This window comes from Mauremys reevesii, linkage group 3, assembly GCF_016161935.1.
Source record: "Mauremys reevesii isolate NIE-2019 linkage group 3, ASM1616193v1, whole genome shotgun sequence".
Lineage (NCBI taxonomy): Eukaryota > Metazoa > Chordata > Testudines > Geoemydidae > Mauremys > Mauremys reevesii.
Window position 1 is genome coordinate 27,893,591 of NC_052625.1, and position 14,909 is coordinate 27,908,499.

Here is a 14,909-nt window from a genome sequence, read left to right on the forward strand (position 1 = left end):
GGGCTGCAATTTCCACCCACTTACACTCTTCTCAACCAATACCCTTCTTGAAAACCTGAGAGAATAGAGGTTGTAGCATGCTCCGTAGGTTAACAGACTCAATCTGTCAGATCAAGGGAGGAAAGCAAGTTTCCTAGTGAAAAGTCCAGCACTGAAAATGCCCTTGCTGTCAGCCCCAACCTGTATCTATTCTTCTCAGGTTTTTATACCATTGTCATCAACATAGTACCTGAGCACCTTCCATTAGTGTATTAACATAAGTAGCATCTGGCACTAGTGGTTCATTCTCTCTCACACATCCTCTCCCCAGGGGGAAAATTTTGTGTGATTAGTTTTTCGTAGGGTTTGGAAGTTTTTCATTATAGTTAAGTGCTGCTAAACATTTATGTTAGTGATGGCAGGTCAAAGAAGCATGCCATGGAACAGAAGATTTGAGGTTTGAGGTGGTTCTTAGTTCCTGTGGGAGTTCGTTCCACAGTCTTGGACCAGCCTTCGAGAAGGATCTGTCTCCTGCACAGATGAGCTTTCCCCTTGTGGTGGGTGTCTCCATTTTGCCTGAGGAACAGAGCTGTCAATTACTGTCCTCATCTAAAAGCTTTAGATAACCTTTTAGATCTCCTGGGCCGAGGCCATCAGTCACTTTGAAGCTAAGGACCAAGACCTTGAACTTAACTCAATATTCTATGGGAAGCCAGTGTAGAGAGTGGAGGACAACTCCGTGCTTTTAGTAGCCTGTGTTGCTGAGGATATTCACAGCAACATTTGGTATAGTTTGTTTCCTAAAGGCTGATGGCTTCATGCCCAGGTATATCACGTTGCTGTAGTTCAGTAGAGATGTGATTAAACTGTGTATAATTGAAACCAGGTCACTGTCCACCAGGATGGGAGAGTCTCCTAGCCAAATGCAGATGCCAGAAAGCATTATTCATGGATACTAGTATGTGAGAGCTTAGCATCAGAGAGTAATCCATCCAGGAGAACTCCAAAATTATTTTCTGAATTTTCTGTGTTTGTCTGCACCAGGGCTGCCCAGAGGGGGGGCAAGTGGGGCAATTTGCCCGAGGCCCCGGGCTCTGCAGGGGCCCCCATGAGAATGGCTGACGCTTCCTCCCCGGCCCCAGCCCGACCCGACCCCGTCTCTGCCCCTCTCCTGGAGCCTCAGCACATCCAGCAGCGTCCCTGGACAGCTGCAGCGTGACTCCGGCGGGGCCCCTGAGCTCCACCCCGCTCAGAGCCGCGTGGTAAGGGGGCGGGGCTGCGAGCTCCAGAGAGGCCTGAGTTCCCTCCGCTCAGTGTGGAGCTCGCAGCCCCGCCGCCTTACCACGTGGCTCTGAGCAGGGCGGAGCTCACAGCCCCGCCCCCTTACCACGCAGCTCTGAGCAGGGCGGAGCTCAGGGGCCCCGCCGGAGCCACGCTGCAGCTGTCCAGGGACTCTGCTGGATGGGCTGAGGGGAGAGCTGGGGGTAAGGGGCCAGGGCCGGAGGGGTTGGCTAAGTGGCAGGAAGTCCCGGGGACAGGAAGGGCGCAGGGAGAGGGCAGAGATTGGGGGGGCGGTCAGGGGACAGGGAATGGGGGGTTGGATCGTGGGCGTTCCGGGGGTCTGTCAGGACTCAGTGGGGGGCAGGGGTGTGTGGATAGGGGTTGGGGCAGTCAGGGGACAGGGAGCAGGGGTGGGGTCCCAGGGTGGTGGTGGTGGTGGTGTGGTCTCTGGGGGATGGTGAGGGGACGAGGAGCAGGATGGGTTGGGGATTCTGAGAGGGGGCGGGCAGTCTGGGGGCAGGAAGTGGGTGAGGGTCAGATGCGGGCAGGGCCAGGCTGTTTGGGAGGCACAGCCTTCCCTACCCTAAAGCTCATTCAGCAGTTTGAGGCTTGCAGAAGAGCCAAGCTGTTAGCTTTTCCGTTAGGGCTACCATCCCTTTCACTTCTCAAATACCAAATTATAGTCTATATTTAATTTCAGTGCCATAGGGAGATTCATGTCAGGGGACGGTAGCTTCATTTAAAATTAGCCACTGGGGGAGGGATCACATGAGAAGAGCAATATCCTTCCCAACCCTACCAAGGGAGACCCCCCTTCCCCTACATTTCCTGAGGCTCCAGAGGGGTTAATTCAGTGGTTCTCAAACTTTTATACTGGTGACCCCTTTCACATAGCAAATCTCTGAGTGTGACCCCCACCTTATAAATTAAACACACTTTTTTATATATTTATCACTATTATAAATGCTGGAGGCAAAGTGGGGTTTGAGGTGGAGACTGACAGCTCGTGACCCCCAGTAATAAACTCGTGACCCCCTGAAGGGTCCTGACCCCCCAGTTTGAGAACCCCTGGGTTAATTCAGTTTTAGCACCCTGTGTCCATTCACATGCATGTGCTATTTTGAGCATTTCAGTTTTCACAACATAAGCTCATCCCAGATTCTGGAAGAAGCTCAAATGCTCAGTTCATGAAGTATGTACATAAGACAAACCCACAGTAACCATCTCCAGTTTGTGAGGGACCCCATGGAGCCAGTCTCTAGGAAACAGATAAATGCATTACCCATTAATGGCTATTAGCCAGGATGGGTAAGGAATGGTGTCCCTAGCCTCTGTTTGTCAGAGGGTGGAGATGGATGGCAGGCGAGGGATCACTTGATCGTTACCTGTTAGGTTTACTCCCTCTGGGGCACTTGGCATTGGCCATTGTTGGTAGACAGGATACTGGGCTGGATGGACCTTTGGTTTGACCCAGTATGGCTGTTCTTATGTTCTAATCTAAATGAACCCAAAGTTATGGAGTCAGATATGAGTCAAGGAAGCCAGCAGAGTATCAGAAACCTGGAAAAATCTCTGACTGGATGGGCTCAGGTGTTTGATCACAAGCCAAGGTGGTTCAAAAGTTTTGGATTTTTTTTAAGCAGAATTTTTTTATTGTTTCTTTAAACAATCAAACACAGCAAGCAGCAAATATTTGGCCACACACTTCTGAAACCCCAAACTATATTCAGGTTTTGGCAGACTAATTTCAGCTTTTCAATTAAAAAAACACAACAAATATTGAAGGAAAGTAGACATTGTCCGTGATTTTTTTTCCGGTTTTTATAAAACCCTAGTTTTCGATCCAGAAAAAGTTTTGATGGAAAATATTTGTCCAACCCTTTTAATGAGCTTTAGTGCCTTTTAGCACTAGCTGATGCTGAGAACCAGTGATACCTTGTAAAGAAGTTTTCTCAAAACTGGGTTTGTGCCGAGATGCAGAAGGTTTATTTTTCCCAGGGCCGCCGGGGGGGGGGGGGGCGCGGAGCAAGTGGGGCAATTTGTGCCGGGCCCTGCAGGGGCCCCCACAAGAATATAGTATTGTATAGTATTGCAATTTTTTTATGGAAGGGGCCCCCGAAATTGCTTTGCCCCTGGTCCCCTGAATCCTCTGGGTGGCCCTGGTCTGCACCTAAATCCAAGGAGAACTACACAGTGACTGCAAACTCCTTCAAGTGCTTTCCTTTGCCAGCCAGCATAACCACATCTTGCATGGGTCCAGATGCAACTAGATTTCTGGTTTAAACCAGGAGGCTGTTAGCTTGAGGGTCTTGGCTGCTCTCAACTGCCATGAAGACAGGCACAGAGTACAGGGCCTAAATCAGTTATGGCTTTATAGGTCACAAACAACACTGAATTGCAGGTGGAAACAAATTGGAGCCAGCACAGAACATACAACATAGGTATAATGATGGTCCCTGTGAAAAACACCATCTAGCAAGCACGCCAGCACAAGCCGCACTAGCTGAAGTTTTCAAATGGGCTTCAGGTGTTGCACCATGAAGAGTCCAGTGCTGCATTCCACTCTCTGGTGACCAGGGCATGGATAACTGTGCCCATGTTCACATATGAAAGGAAAGCTCATAACCTTCTTGCAAAGCACAGACAAGGGAAAAAAGGTGTGCTTGGTCACAACTACAGCATATTCCCAGAACCAACTGGGAATCTAACAAGCTTCCGGAGTGTGAACCTGGAAAACACTTAATTTGAGTGTTGTTGCCTCTTTTAATAGGATTCACACAACAATGAAGTAAACAATAATGTCCAATCATTTAATGTAAATTATAGTTGACAGACAATTAAAGATTTAGGGCCAGCTGTTTAGCTGATGTAAGTAGGCATTTCACTAATGAAGTAAATGGTGCTATGCCAACCAGCTAAGAAGCTGGCCTTATAATACTACATTTGGCTAGTAGCTATGGACAAGTAACTTCATCACATGCCATTTGAACATCTAATATTCTTATTCTTCTCTTTTCCCTTCCTTTTTCAAATGCACTCTAACTCTTCCCTGTTTAACTTCCTTATTTCTTTCTCTGCAGTGAGCAGAGGCTACTCTGCTTCTTGTCATAATTTTTTCAGTTTGTAAGAGATCCTGGGGAGCAGTGAGTAACTCCATAATAGTTCTGAATCTTTTATCTTACTTTCCAAATCCTGTAACTTCTTTAAAGTACACACACTCTCTCCAACTCACCAAACACAGGAACTTATTTGAGCATCAAGCATGCTTTTAATGAGTCCCACAAGATAGTCAAAGAAGCAGCTGCTCAAGTGAGGTTCTATAAATAATTATATATGATCTTTGCTAACAGTTCTTAAGGGCCACCTCCAGAGTCTACCTCTTCTCCCTCACATCCACTGGAAGAGAGGAATGTGCATGATGCACGCATCTTTCGGAACACTGGACTTTTATAGCCAGGCAATGTTTACTTGCCGCCTTGAATGACCCCTGTAGTGCTTTCTTCTTGCGCGTTAATTGTACTAAGCAAATATTCCTGCCTATAGCCACTGTGTTTGAAAGTTTGCACTGACCGACGTGTCTGACACAAATAAAGACTCATTTTATTTCAAAGACTCAAGTTATTAAACAGGACAAAACACAATTTTTTGATCAAAAGGGACATGGCAACGAGGAACAGTCTCTTAGTTAGGGTTCTCACAGATGTAACTCCAGCTTTCATTGTGAAACCGCTCCCTAGGCATAGAATGCACAGGGTATTGTGAGGGACCAGGAACATGCAAGGAATGCAGTGGGGGAGTTTGGTGAAGGTATGAAATGGCATTCTGTACTGCCTGCAGGAGGAGCAGCGTAATGAGGGACTTGAGCAGCTCTGTCTGGCCTTCCAGCAGCTTTATCATCTGTTCCTGTCTATCTATCATCCACTCCTGCCCAGAGGTGAAAGTAAGCCAGTACGGGCGGGTACGGAGGACCGGTAAGAAAAGGAGACTGCCTGAGGGAGGGAGAAGCCTGTCCCTTGCATAAGAATAGTTTAAACTCAGCTGTTCCCTGAGTGGTTCAGCCCCCGGGGGTTAGGAGTGGTTTCTGGCATCCTTGTTAATTTCACTCACAGTATCTGGGGGGAGGGTGTGTTTGACCATGGCAGGGGCAGTCCTTTTCTGCTCCCAGGATGAGGGGATCTCTCCAATACACAACAAATACAAGCATTTGGCTGCACAGCTTAAATCCAGAGCTAATAAAATCAGGTGGAAGGGGAAAACTCACTGTCACATTGGTTTCTCGTCTCCTCCCTCCCCCTCCTCCAGCCAGGCTGCAGACAAGGCTCTGCATTCCTCCCCACCCCCAGCAGGGGTTCTCCTCTAGGCTCTAGCTTGCAGTAGGGACACTGGCTGAGATGCCTGCTGCTGCTGCCTGCATAAGAACAGTTTAAACTCAGCTTGTCCCTATGCAGTTCAGCCCCCCAAGGTTAGGAGCCATTTCTGGCATCCTTGTTAATTTCATTCCCAGTTGTTGTTGTGGGGGTGTGTGTGACCATGGCAGGGGCAGTTCTTTTCTGCCCCCGGAATGAGGGGGATCTCCTATATACAAAGAACACAATCAAAATCAGGAACCATTTCCAAGTTCAAATCTATCCCGTTCCCTCCCCAGCAGAGGATCATGGTTGTGATGTCCAAACTGCTTGCAGATCCTCTTTGAAATGTTACTGAACTGTGCAGGGAATGGCTGAGTTTAAACTGTTCTTATGCAGGAGGCAGGCTTCTCCCTCCCTTAGCCAGTCTCCCTGCTGCAAGCTAGAGGGAAGCCCCTGCGGCTGCTGAGTGCCAGGGAGAAAGCACAGAGCCTAGTGTTGGCAGCCTGGCTGGAGGAGGAGGGACGACACGGAGAAAAATGTGACAGTGAGTTTCACTTTTTCAGGCTTATTCCAATAGTAAAGTTTTATTACAGATAGTACTGGTAGTAGTAATAGTAGCTTTATTTTCTCTATCTATGTCATGCAATGGGAGGGATCCATGAAGTACATAGGAGAGGTGGGTTGCTTGCGATTGGACCATATGGGTAAGAAATGTAAATTACTTTTGCCCCTGCCCAAACCACAGGGCTCCCAGCTGCCTCTGCAGCTGATAGCTCTGGGGGTGATTTAAAGGGCCCAGCTCCTAGCTTCAGCCGAATCCCCGAGCCCTTTAAATCCTGATTTAAAAGCCCCGGGATTTAAAGGCCCCACCTCTTCCGATAGAGGCCACGACTCTTCCGGTTGAGGCCCTTCCCCCTCCGCAGGGCTCTGTAGTACTGGTAAGTCCTTTAAGTTACTTTAACCCCTGCTCCTGCCCCTGTCTCCTTTCCAGGCTATCCAGCCTGAGTCTTTCATTAATTGTCTCCCTCCATGCTCTTGTTTCACTATGTGCTGTATCTGTTGACTGCAGCACTTTGCGGAACATATCCTTCTTATTTCTCCTGGTTTGCTGCCTTATCTGATGGAGGCACTCCGCCAGTGTGGAGAAGTGGGTCCTCAAGGGCACATCTGCAGAAGCCAAAAAAACAATGAACAGAGATAGTATTCTGAGTGCGCTCACAGCCGTGAATCACAAAAGTTACACACACCTCTGTCTCACCCATCCCTTGGCTCCCACACAGTTCAGCACAAGTCCCAAATATGATGAGTTCACCCGGGGGGGAGGGGGAAGCACGTAGAAATTGGCAAGAAGGAACAATGGGTGGTTTGTGAAGGGAGTTACTACAAGCCGCTAGGGACACTATTCTGAATATTGGTACCCTTTTCCACAGGCTAGGGTAATTAAATCCGATATCTCCTTCCTAAGGGTAAACCAGGATGTAAGGGTGCATCTCCTGCATGCAAGTGGCTTCAGACCAGCTCCATATGCTTCTCACCTGTGTGCCACTCTGGTCCCTTCAGAAATAATTGCTGGTGGCGTGGCAAAGTTTCCTACACCAGGGGGAGAAACAAGGCAGTTCTCCCAAGGAATCTTTGGCAGAGGATTACAGAATACCTACAGGAAAGTTTCCTAGAGATCACTATGGAGGATTCCAGTGACATACCTGTGTACATTAACAAACTTTTCCGCCATGCCCCCACTGCATAGCTGCATAAGCTCATTTGTTAATTTCTGTTCCTTATCCCTTCTCTATCATATAACAAAGTACATGAGAGCTCAATCTCCTCTCACTGTGCAGTATCAAAACAAAATGAACACTTAGCAGAGCTCCTCCTCCTGCATTATGTGTGCCAAAGCGAGAATGCTGGGACTGGTTAGACCCTTCCGGAGTCAAAAAGAGTTCCTAACTCACCGCACCACCAGACACCCTGTTGTGTGCTCCACATTGTCCTCCAGCTCCACTTCTTCATCCATCACTTCATCCCCAGGGTTGAGTCCACTGGCCACTGCCTCCGGTCCCTCCGAAGTATCCTTGGGACTCTTGGTAGTGGAGGTAGGGTCTAAACTGATTGTCATTGATTCTCAGCTTTTCGTTTTGTATGCTGTACAGTTGTCAGGAGCAAGGTTGGAGGGAGGGGCTACAGTTGTGATTTCTGAAGAGAACTGAGGTGTGTATATTCTCTCATTTTGTTTTGCTTCAATAGTGGTCAAAAGTGCTAATTTGTTTACATTCCTCCTTATTAATATACCATGTCCTTAAAGCTTCAGGCATTTAAAATAGAGATATCTATTGTACATCTGAAAGATAAATCACAAGAGTGTGTGTTGTGTGGGGAAGTCCCTTACACAGATGTTGATAGGTTGTAAGTCATTTTGAGTTGCAGTTTCCAGTACAGTCTCTGATCTTTAAGGAAGTAAGATCCAGTCTATCATAATATGGCAGCTATGCAAACTGAAGTGTGATTATTAAAATAAATGTATGTTAAGATTCAGTGAACCAGATCTCATTTGTTGTAAATTAGTGTAACTCCAATAAAGTCTATTAAGCAACCCTGATTTACACTAGCTGAGGATCTGGCCCACTGCCTCTAAATAAATGTTTGGTTGGGTTGGGTGTTTTGGGGTAAACTGCTAAATGTATGTCTTGACAGAGGAAAACTAAGTCTCTTCTGGATCATCTGGTAGTGAATTGTCATGTTTAGAGTGAGTAGTACTAGTGTTGGGAGTCCTTATCATTGTGCTCCTTTTAGGTGGCAACCTGTTGTTCAGGCTGCTGTTCCTAGTGCTGGCATTCTGACTGTTGTATTGTCTTTAAATGTGATTTCTGTTCATATACAATTTCAATTGGGTTTGTTGTTGCTATTATCACCCTTTTATTTGCCCATCTAAGTAGTATGTAGTCAGAATCCTCTCAGTAAAATTGCAAGCTTTAATTTATTGAAATAAAAATAACACTACTTGTCTCTTCTAGTACCACTACTACCCCTCCCCTGCACTACACTCTCACAACTGATTCCTGAAGTTAGTCCTTTTCTCTGAACTACTGTGCCTCCCGCTGGTGAGTAGACTGCAGTAGCGCTATGTCATTTTACCACCATCCCCAAGTATGGTAATTCTAGACATGAGATAAGTGAGACTGGACTGCTAATTATACAACTTTCAGTAGCTGGCATGTTGTCTGCTGAGACATAGAAGGATTTGACCATTTTGCAAAATTAAGAAAGTGGAAGGTTCTTTCCTGTCTATCTTTTCTCAGTGAGAAGTCCCTACAGGATATGTCTTTTATTACAGCTGCCTTGACACATTAATGGCTTCTCTGACCTTTGCTTCATGATTTATACAACAGAGCACTGTTAAGTATCTTGTCATCAGGATCTCTTTTTAGACAAATCTAATCTCTCTGTGAGTGTCCTGGCCCAGTATAATGAGTACAACACACTAAAAAAAATATGAGAAAAGTACCTCACAGAGATGCTGGATGTCTAATTAATTGTTTGTAAAGCTCCTTGGAAGAAAGGTGTTAAGTGCAAGTTGTAATATTTTTAGAAGTAAGTACTATAAGGGGCCTACCATCAATCAAACATTGGACCTGCTCCATGACCCCATCATGCCCTGCCCATATGTTAGGTTGGCCCTGCCCCTTGGCCCCTCAGGCCCTGCTCACCTGATATCATAAGACCCACCTGCATCCTGGAGTATTACTTCCAGCTGTCAAGATGGATACATGATTAGAAGCAAGGGGTTGCATGTGGCTCCTCTAAGAATTCCTCCCATTGCTCTCTACCAATTGGGGTGAGTTTCATCCCTGTAGAAACAGTCCAAGAGTGGATTTGACCAATTGGGAGAAGTTCCAGGGTGGAGTGTCCCCTCCAGAAGTGGGTCATGTGACCCCTCTAAGAATTCCTCCCACCACACTCTACCAATCCCGGTGGGTTTCACCCCCGTAGGATTGCCCCGAGAGCAGATTTGACCAAAAATGGACATGTGCTGGGGTGGAGTGACCTGCCCAGAAGAGGGCTGTGTGACCCCTCTGAGAACTCACCCCACCGCCCTCTACCAATCGGAACCAGTTTCAGATTGGTACATGTTTCCCTTTAGGCCATCCCAGAAGGGAAACATGTACCAATCGCAATAGAGTAGCACGTGGTCTAGGGCCAGAACCCCCTGGTCTCTGAGCTTGATGGTTGGCTGTCTGGCACCACCATCCTTCACAAGTCCCAGCGCAGTGTGAAAGAGGCCATATCATTTCAAGAATGTGTGTTTCAGAAATCCTGAAAATGCTGAGAGGAAACATGGACTTCTTCACCTCCCCCTGTGAGAACTTCAGAATTTGTTTCAGCGCTGAGGGCCTTCGACCACCTATGGAGAAAGCGCTACATCAGCGACAAAGAGGGCCCTTTGGTCAGCCATTGATTGGTATGCTGGAACCCTATCCTGAAACCCAAGCACTCATGAGGCAGACCGATGAGCTTGACAGAATCTCATTGTCTTCCCCCCTGGAGGAAGGCAACCGCATCTCCTGGGAGTCACTGGTGGACAAGATGACTGGAGAAGACATTGCACAGATAAATGAACGATAAGAAGTGATGGTCGAGGATGAGACATAATGGGGTTAGAACTGAACCAGGGTTGCATAAATCTAAAAAAACAGGCAGTGGGGGCCTACAGCTGTTTCTTTTCTGAAAATCTCTCAACAGCTCAACCATGCCTTTCTAGAGACCTTTGAGAACTTACACATCAGTAGTCCTGTGGGAGTAAATCTGTCCTGCATCAGCTGTTTTTTCTCATGTCTGAGATGTGGATCTTGAGAGGAAAATCCAGAAAAGAAAAAAAATGGAAGAATGAACCAGCTCGGACTCCCTAGTGGTAGGGGCCATGGCGTCCATTTTCACAGGCAGCTGTAAAAGGCACCTGGTATGTTAAACCAGGTGATTAATAAAACTTGTTTAAATTTGTCAATGTGAACGTGTCCCCTCCATACTTGTGTTAGTAAAAGACGTTACAAGTAACAGTCATGTCTACACAGATGGCTCTGTTGAAGAAAATATATAATACCCCTTGGGGAAGTTGGGAGATTCTGAGGGCTTAACCCCCTTTTTCAAGTGGCAAAAAGCATAGTGAAATTTTGAATAGAAAACAGCTTGGCTGTCAGATCAGGAGCTTACACTTTACACAAATTGTCTCAAATACAGTTTAAAAGAAACAAGACTGTTGTTTCAGATGTAGGTGTGCAATGGCAGGCAGATTTGGTGGCTATGCACTGGTTCTTCAAACACAACAGCGGTCTTAAGTACATCTTAACAGCAATAGACATTCTATCCAAATATGCCTGGGTCTTAGGCCTAAAAGGCAAGATGGATGGTGAAGTATCCAAGGCCTTTAAAGTTATTTTCAGCGAAGGTCTCATGCCTCAAAAATTACAAATTGATCGGGGAAAAGAATTTTTAAATAAGCCTTTAAGCAGATTGTGAAAGTGACATGGCATTCACCATTTTGTTACTAATAATGAAGTCAAAGCGAGGGTTGCCGAGTGATTTAACAGAACTTTAAAATCTAGGATGTGGAAATATTTTACAGCCCACAACACCTTTCGCTACATCAGTGTGTTACCTGAGTTTATAATGAGTTACAACCTGAGCTTTCACAGAACTATATGTACCAGACCTGTTGATGTTAACCTCTCAAATTCTCTGAAGATATGGAAAATGGTTTAAAAAGATGGTTTTAAAATAAAACCAATTCTTGCCCCTTTTAGAAAAGGTGATCACTTGCAACTATCTATAACCAAAGGAGCTTTTGAAAAAGGTTATGAACAAATGTTTACCGATGAGATATTCATAGTGGATGAAGCTTAACTAGGGACCAGAGACCTGTATACTGATTAAAAGATTAGGAGGGTGAGACAGTTACTGGGTCTTTTTACCCTGAAGAATTACAAAAAATAAACCCCAAACAGGACAGGATTTATGGGACTGAAAATATTCTAGCAGAGAAAGGAAAAGGAAGAAAAAAGCAGCTATGGTGAAATGGTTGGGGGCCCAATAAATTTAACAGTAGAGTGGAAGCTTCTCAACTCTGTGACATTTAGACGTGAATGCAAACGATTCATCCTGCAAAGAGAGAGGAAAAAAAAAAGAGTGATGGCGGCTTTTATATCACTTTGCCCAGCAATGCCAGTTCTGGGGCTTTTCCACAAAACACCAGTTCAAACTTTGCAATACAGATAATTAAGTCCTAGGATTTCCCGGGTGCCTGGGAGGTGGGGTTAATGGAAATACAATATCCACACAGCTGGAAAAGTATCAATGAAGACACCCCTTTCAAAATCACCTTTGGAAATAAGGCATCGAGTTTCATCCTACAATGAGTTATTACTCGTCCACACCCGAATTACTGGATCATATGAACAGTACCATGGCTTGTCATCCTGGACCGCCTGAGGTGGTCATGAAAAGTTAGACTTAAATCCACTGGTGTTGTTTATACGTTTTCTATCGGTGGGGAGCTAGCTAATATCCTGGGTTCAGACCACAAGCACAGCATTCAAATAATCCCCTTCTCAGTAGACATCACAGTGTTTCAACTCCTTGTGTCTATACATGGATAGTGTAGAACACCAGTTTGTGGGGGACTTTTCTGTTCCCCTGTTACGCTGCGTCCCCTCTGAGGAAGGAACAATGAGTTTGTCACCATCACCTATGATAAACCGCATTATGTCCCAGTCAATAATGGTGACCCTGAAAAATTACAGTGACCCCACTGTCTACAGCAACTATTACAAAGCCCAGGCTGGATACGCCCTTCCTGGATATCATGGGGCCCCTGTGACGTATGGGGCTGGTGTTGGCAGAATATTCCATAACCTCATTCAAAAAGAGGAGAGGGCTAGAGATTATTAAACCCCATGTAAAAACCGCCACTCATAACATAACTAGAGACCTAGACCATGTCTCCTGCTCTGTTCTGGAGAATATTGGGAATGCATCTGCAAAAGAGGGCTGGGGGCTGATGTACATTAAAAGGCAGAAGAGAAATGCATCAGACCTGTGACTCATGGGTCCCCCAAAACCCTTTAAAAAACAGCTTTGATGCGCAGGGCTGGCCATAAGCAAAAGACCAAGAGGAAGACTGGGCGAAAGAGGAGACACTCTCCACATAGTAAAAGAGACATATTTTAATCACTTGTTCACTGTAGATCTGAAAAGTGCACCAAATCCAAACTAGTCTTGTTCCAAATAGCCCCTACACAGACCAGCATTGAGAAAAGCATCTTCAATAAGGTGCTGCTTCTATCAGCCATTAAGGAGGCTGCTCCCATTGACTATTTTATGTCAGGGAATGGCATAGATTATATGGATTTAAACAACACCATTGTTGCAAGATTGTAAAAAGAGATAGAATTGAACTTACTAGCAGGGTGAAGCAGGCCTTGTGAATTTCCCCATGATGCCTATTTTTAGTCAGTTGGATGTGACATTGGGAGACCACCTCCTAAGCCAAAGCAACAACTGTTACCCATAGAGGGCCTTTATAGAATTGATACTCAATTATAGCAATGACACCCTCACCACACAATTTTCTGCCGGCCTGTTTTACAAAGACTCTCCTGGACAACATGAAGCAATGGAGCTGGATGGTGGGAAAAGCAGGTTTGTGAGGCAGACCCTGAGCAAGACGATAGAGCCATTGGGTCATCTGTACAGTGACCTGTTTTTTCAAGAAAAACTTTTGTTGAATGGAGTGGATGTGAAAATTAAACTGACATGCAGTAAAGACATCTGCTTAATGAGCGATGCAGACAAAGGCTTTACACTGCACATTGTATCAGCATCCCTTTTTGTGAAGAAAGTATGGGTGGCCCCGGCATCTGTCTGGAGCAGCTGGAGGCCCTGCTTACCACTAATACTAAATATCCTGCGGACCGTGGGGGAATGAAAGTCTTCAGCATCGCTTCAGGCAGCAGAATCAGTAACCAGGAGAACCTGTTCTTGGGAATTACCCAAAATGCTCATCCTAGGGTTTGTGGATCATGATGCCTTTAGCGGAAGTTACATTAAAAAACCCTTTCACTTTAAACATTATGATACTGATTTTGTGGCCTTGTATGTGAATGGTGAACAGATACTAGCCAAGCCTCTGCAACCAGACTTCGAGGCTGGGCACTGTCTGAGAGAGTACATGAATCTGATACAGACAGCTGGTAAACACATGAAAGATCATTCTCCATTAATCGACCGTGAGGTGTTTGCACAGGGTTACACCTTCTTTTCTTTTGACTGGTCTCCCAACCAGCAATAAGCCGATCACGATTCCCTGATTAAAACTGGGAACCTGAAAGCAGAAATACGTTTTGCAAAGGTTTTGATAGTCACCGTCAATATGATCACGTATGGTTTTTTTGACAACATCATCGAGACAAATCAGAGGAGAAATGTTCTATTTGACTATCTGTGAATATGGACACTGTACAGCTCTTGCTTGTCTTATCAGCAGACCCTTACACAAAAGAGAATTTCTTAGATGTGTTCCCTTGCGATTGGTTCCCTCATGACAGGTTGTCTTGGAGATCCCTAGGTTTGGTAGTCAACACATATACTCTCAACCAACTGGGTGAACCTTACCTTGTACCTGGTGGAGAATAACCACAGAGAGTTTTTTGACTCATACAGGCAGTCCCCGAACAGCGTGTTGTTTCATGGAAGCATTATGAAAATTTTAAACAAAAATGCCATTGACATTGCGTTTCACACTAGACAATTACAAGACCCCTGCTCCATCGCCAGTGGCTATCACTGAATGTTTTTCTTACATCACCGTTTCAATCTTTTGACCAGATTTTAAAATTGTATTCTAACGACGTAGTGCAAAATGACTGGATGGTGATGAATTTTGTAAAAAATATAAAATGTAAATTCTTGGGCATGCCTAGGCTCGCTCAAAACATGTTTCAACAAACCCAGACGTGTATCTTGCAACAACTTTCATAGCCATGTTTCTCAATAAAGCACCCCAGATGAGGGGTTTAAAGACAATTGATGTCCGGTGGCGTTTTGCTTGTTTGTTTGTTTGCTTATTTTACAATGACCAATTCAGAGAAAGTACATGTAGATATTATTTTTTTTAAAGTATAGAAGTGGTTTATTTAAAGCAAAACATTACAGTTTTAAAATTATTTTTAGAGCATGAAAAACATTGCACACTGAACCATGGGTCTTTTAGCCAATTTTCATTTTTTAGAAGACAAAAAAGGTGTTGATGGT